Source organism: Camarhynchus parvulus, chromosome 26, assembly GCF_901933205.1.
Source record: "Camarhynchus parvulus chromosome 26, STF_HiC, whole genome shotgun sequence".
NCBI classification, from domain to species: Eukaryota; Metazoa; Chordata; class Aves; order Passeriformes; family Thraupidae; genus Camarhynchus; species Camarhynchus parvulus.
In genome coordinates, this window is record NC_044596.1 from 3,869,912 (window position 1) to 3,875,911 (window position 6,000).

Consider the following 6,000-nt stretch of genomic DNA (forward strand, 5'->3'; position numbering starts at 1 on the left):
TAACGAAGGGCCACAGGGAGCAGTTTTTTCCCTGTTCCCAGGGTATTTTGACAGACACCCGAGAGCCTGCTGGTGTCCTGAGAGGGGATTTGTCACCGCTGCTAGTGGAGGCTGTCGCCGATACCTCCGGGAGGGATGGACAGCTCCACATGATCCCTTCCCTTTGGGAGCTGGGATGGATTGAGAACTCCACATGATCCCTTCCCTTTGGGAATGGAGCGGGATGGAGAGCTCCACATGATCCCTTCCCTTTGGGAGCTGGGATGGATGGAGAGCTCCACATGATCCCTCCAGGAGTGGGGCAGGATGGAGAGCTCCAAAAGATCCCTTCCCTATGGGAATGGGGCGGAATGGAGAGCTCTACATGATCCCTTCTCTTTGGGATGGGGAGGATGGAGAGCTCCACATGATCCCTTTGGGATCCACACCTCCCTTTGGGAGCAGAGAACTCCACATGATCCCTTCCCTTTGGGAGCAGAGAACTCCACAGGATCCCTTCCCTTCAGAGTCGGGAGGGATGGAGAGCTCCACATGATCCCTTCCCTATGGGAATGGGGCAGGATGGAGAGCTCCACAAGATCCCTTTCCTCCAGGATGGAGAGCTCCACAGGATCCCTCCGGAGCGGGGAGGCATGAGCGGGGAGGCAGATTCAGGGAGCTAGGGGAGATTTGGAGAGGGGCTGAAACAGCACCCCCAGCTCCGGCTGCAGAGCTGCGTCCTCTGGAGGACGATTCCAGCGGGATTTTGGGAAGGTCAGGGGTGGGTTTTGGCAGGAGATGCCGCGTCCGGCGCTATCCATTACCGGGATAAATCATTGTAATTCCATCTCCTGCACTCAGCCGCCAGAGGAGCATTTGGGATTAAGTGGGGCAGCTCCTTCTGCCGCAGCGTTCCCCAGGGAGGGATCGCTCCGGCCACAGTTCCTCCTGTGCCTCTTTTGTTCGGGACCGTGGCTCGAGCTGGGAAGGGCAGGCGTGTGATGTTCCCTGGGTTCTGACTCTCAGAACCTTCCCGAGGTTGGGGACATCGTGTCTGTCCTGGCACAGCGTGGCTGGCGGGGGACAAACGGCTCCATTGTCACGGGTTTGTCCTCCTGGAAATCAGGGGTGGCTCAAGAGGAAAACTCTGCGTTCAGCCCTTCCCAGAGCTTTTTTGGGTCGGATCTGTCGGTGGCTCCAGGTCCTGCAGGAATTCTGGGCCACTCCAAACCCATCCTGAGTAAAGAAGGCTCCAAATGAGGACCAAAAGAGGGGCTTGAGGTGGAGTTTGTCACCCCAAACAGACCCTGATCCTGGGAGTGCTTTTCCTGAATAACTGGTCGCAGTTCTGGGCTGTCTCTGGGGCTTGGGGGAGTTTCCTTTTGATCCAAACTCTCCCTTTGTGCAGGAGACAAAGCCGGGAGGTGCCTTTGGTCCGGACATGGAAAGGGGAGTGGGCGGGGAGGGCTTGGGGGAAAAATCAAATTGTGAAACAAAAAAAAGGGGTATTTTATTATGAGTGGGACTTTCCTGCTCTGGGCAGAGTGAATTTTACAACTGAGCTTTGTGGTGAGCTCGTTCCCCTTTAAAAATTATATTTATATATTTACATCTTTATTTATATTCATATTTATATTGTTATTATTATTTATATTCGTAATTATTTATATTTTAATTGTCTTTTTACTCCCCAAAAAACCCCATTCCCTTCTCTCTCCTCAGTGCCTCCTGGGGGGAAATGGAATTCCAACCTGAGCTATTCAAATATCCCTTGGAAAATTCCCAGGGGTTTGGAGCTGGAGCTCCTGGCTATTCTGGGTTTGGGTCACCTCCAGTGGGACCTCAGGACCCTCTGGGTGGCTCAGCCCTGAGCCAAAGCCTTGGGACAGGTGACAAAGCCAAGGAAACCAACGGGAAGAGCCAGAAGACTTTTCCATGGATCTCCAGCCCTCAGGGATGGGGGAATTTTGGCTCGGGAAGGGAATTCCCCCCAAGCTGGTGTTAAGCCAGGCTGCAGCTCTAAAATCTCCCTCCAGACTCGAATTCCAATGTAAAGCTCAGCCCAGAGCAGCCGGGATGAGAAGTCTGAAAATCCACCCAGGGGCGATTCCAGCGGGAATTCGGGAGGCGACGTCGGCCCCAAATCCTGGTTAAAGTCAGAGACATTCCCACAGGCACATTCCCGGTGCTGCCAGCCCCTCTGGGGAAATGTTCCTTTTTCCCGGGAAATGTTCAATTTTCCCGGGAAATGTTCCATTATCCCGGGAAGTGTTCAATTTTCCCGGGAAATCCCGGCTGCTCCTGCGGGATCTTCCCTGGGCCGGGTGGGATTTTCAGGCAGCGAGGACGGAGCTGAGCCCCCCTCCCCAAAATAAACCCCCCATTCCCGCTTCCCACCGCCCTCTCCAGGCCTGGATCAGCTCGGGGAAGCTCAGCCTAAAGCCGGGACTATCCCGGGCTCCGCCCGCGCTGCCGGTGGCGTCAGAGCGGCGGCGCTTTGCTGTGGCTCAGGTATAAATTGCTCCCACCTGCTCCAGCCCCTCCCGGCCGCTGGAAGCGCTCCTGGGAGCCGGGAGCAGCGAGCTGGGAGCTCGGGAAACCTCCTGGAGAAGGGGTTGGAAAGGGGAGCTCTGATCCAACAGCAAGCGGCTTCCTAAGGTTTTGCGGTTTGGTGATGCCTGCCTGGCTCCGGGGATCTTCCCAAGCTTCCCGGAGCTCCTCGGCTCTCCCAGTGCACCGCTGGGGGCTTGTACTGGTCAAACTGGGGTTAAAATCGCCCCTCAGGGGAAGCTGCAGCTGCTCCCGGGGTTGCTGCCGGATTTTTGCTCCTTGGGATGCTCCAGCCCCGTGTCCAACCTTCTCTCCTGCCCCTGGGTTTGGGGTTCGGGCTCCAAACATTCCCAGTCTCATCAGGGATCGGCACTAAACAGATTTTCCTGGTCCCTCCCGGTTTTTACGGCTGCCCAGTAGATAATGAATGCTCCAATTTAGGGTCAGGGTTGCTGGGCAGGGCTGGGGTTGGGATTCACGGCCGGCTCCAGCTGGGAATGTCCCTTGTGCTCCCTGGGATCACCCCAGTGGGATCCTGGATTTTGCAACAGGACCAGGGATGTTTTTCACGGAAAATGAAAGACTTTGAGTTCGGGGAAAGGGATTTTGTGCAGCTGGAGAGCTGCGCTGAGCAAACCCGTGGGAGACGGGGAAATTCCCATTCCAAATTTCATGAAAACTCCATCCCGAGTTCCTTGAGAACCCCACCCAAACTCCATGAAAATCACATCCTGAGTTCCTTGAAAACCCATCCCAAACTCTCTGAGACCCCATCCCAAGCTCCCTTGGACCTTATGCAAATCTCCCTGAAACCCCCATTCCAAACTGCCCGAAAACCTCGCCCAAATCTCCCTGAGACCCCATCCCAAACTCTCTGAGACCCCATCCCAATCTCCCTGACAACCCCTTCCCAATCTCCCTGGAAATCCCATCCCGATGTCCCTGAGACCCCATCCCAAATTCCCTGGGAACCCCATCCCAATCTCCCTGAAGATTCCATCCCAATCTCCCTGAAAACCCCTTCCAAATCTCCCTGGAAATCCCATCCCGATCTCCCTGAGACCCCCACGCCAAATTCCCTGGGAGCCCCATCCCAATCTCCCTGAAAATTCCATCCCAATCTCCCTGAAAATTCCATCCCAATCTCCCTGAAAACCTCTTCCAAATCTCCCTGGAAATCCCATCCTGATCTTCCTGTGACCCCCACGCCGAATTCCCGGGACCCCATCCCAAATTCCCTGGAAATCCCACCCCAAATTCCCTGGGACCCCACTCCGATCTCCGTTCGGGCTCCGGGAGCCAGCCCCTATCCCGGGAATGCGGTGGTGGCACTGCCAGCGACAGGGACACAGTGCCACGGTGAGAGAAACCCCGGCAGGGCTCAGCCTCTCCTCAAGTATTTCATGGATAATTTGGATTTTGGGAATTTCCAGCGCACCTTTAACGGCTTTAACGCGGGCTCAGCTCCACGTGGATTCCCATTTTTTTTCCGTGGGTTTTCTGCCCTTTTATGGTTTATTTGCGGTAAATCCGCGGAGAAAATCCTAAGCCAGACCATCAAATCCTCGGCGAATATTCCAAAGGGATAAAAGTGGCCGCTCAGTTTTTGTAGGAATGAATCAGGGGGTGGAGAGGAGCTTTGGGAACCCTTTGTCTCACCCCACCTGAGCCCAAGTGCAGCTGGGCTGGACAGGATCCCTCCCTCTCCCGTTTTCTGGAGTTTTTGGGAATTCTGAGCCACCCCTTGGAAATCTCAGTTATTTCTGGAAAGTTTGGGATCCGCTGCTGAGCAAAGCAAGAGGTTTTTGGGGTTGTGTCGCTGTGCTAAATCCCAAACACCCAGCCTGGAGAGGTTGATCCTAAATCTCCTGCGCGACCCCGCGCTCCTGCTTTGCGCCCTCAGAATTCCTGCTGGATCTGCCTGGGAGGAGCAGGGCCGAGCTCGGGCTCTGGGGAAGCCTCGGGATTTCTCACAGCTCCGGGATGCAGAGGCTGCTGCCTCCCATCCTCACAGCAACCGGTGTTCCCCGGGAGAGGCGCGATCGCCCGGGAATCCGCCCTGGTCCGGCCGCGGGGATAACGCTGGGGACTGGTGGGGTCGGGGACAACCCGGGGGAGTTTTGGGGTCAGCGTGGGTGGGGTGAGGAGGGAGCTGGGGGAGTTTGAAGACACGAGAAGGAGCCCCAGGATGATCCCCCCAGTTTTCATCCCTTGGGAATGGGAACGGAGGGGTGCCCTGGTTGTGGGGTGGCCCCCATGCCCATGGGGGAATGGATCCGCGGCTTGGCACAGCCCCGAGTGTCCCTGGAACAGCCCCGAGTGTCCCGGCACAGCCCCAGACACACAAACCCCCCCGGAGCACCCCCAAATCCCACCCTGCCCCGCGATCTGCCCTCAGGAAGGTGAACTGGGACACCACGGCATCCCCGCTGCTCCCTCCCCGGACAGGACACCCTGGGGCAGCTCAGGGCTCTGCCAGCTCCTTCCGGGGCTGCTGAAGTAGTTTTGGGCAGCAGAACCCCCTGCGGACCCCCCGCCCCAGCACATTGGAAATACCCGATCACCCCCTCAGCGCTCTCCCGAAGTGCCTCGGGCCGGAACGCGCCGGGGAAAAAACCTCGCGACAATCGCTGAGAACCGAAATATTCCCCGATTTTTTTTTTTTTTTTTTCCCATAAGAGACATTTCTGCTGACAGCCGCCCTGACCTCGGCCGCGCAGCGCTGCCACAAGTGCCGCCGCCTCCTGCCAACTCCACCCCCGGCTCCTCTTCTCTCCGGAATGCCCAAAGCACCCCGGAATGCCCAAAGCACCCCCGACTCCTCTCCGGAATGCCCAAACCACCCCCTGGATCCTCTCCGGAGTGCCCAAACCACCCCTGGATCCTCTCCGGATGCCCAAAGCACCCCGGAATGCCCAAAGTACCCGTGGATCCTCTCCGGATGCCCAAACCACCCTCGGCTCCTGTCCGGAATGCCCAAACCACCCTCGGTTCCTATCCCCGTCCCTCCGGAGCTCACCGAGACCCCGCAGCGCTCCCCCGGCCGGAGGATGCTCCGATCGGCCCGCAGCCCCCTCCACGGCTCCGGGATGCAGCAGAGCGGCACAAAGCGCTTACCTGCGGCGGGAGGGCTGCGTGGGCATCAGCCGGGGGCCCGCGGGGCCTGGCGGCTGCCGGGGGCTGGGCTGCGAGGCAGCGCTCGCCTGGTGGCTGGCCGAGGGTGGATGTGTGTGCCCAAAGCCACTGCAGCATCTCTGCATTAGGATGTGCTCCTCCCTCTCCTCCCTCCTTGCGTGCGCGCTCCCTCGCTCGCTGCCAACCACCACGCCGCTCCCTGGAGACGGGGAATTGTTGGGGTTTTAATTTATTTATTTTTTTCCTCCCCCCTCCCTCCTCCTTGCTTTTACCTCGCTTGCCACAGAGCAAGTCGGGCAGGCAGAGCGGCTCGGGCAGCATCATCATCATCATCAT

General features: G+C 57.8%; 1 protein-coding gene across 1 annotated transcript in view; it reads right to left on the reverse strand.

The window, feature by feature from the left end:
* CNTN2 (contactin 2) overlaps positions 1–5,776 on the reverse strand; it is a 28,080-nt gene extending 22,304 nt beyond the window's left edge. The window contains 1 exon segment of the mRNA XM_030965658.1: positions 5,647–5,776. The gene's annotated coding sequence lies outside the window, so the exon portion shown is untranslated.
* Positions 5,777–6,000: the final 224 nt, after the last annotated feature.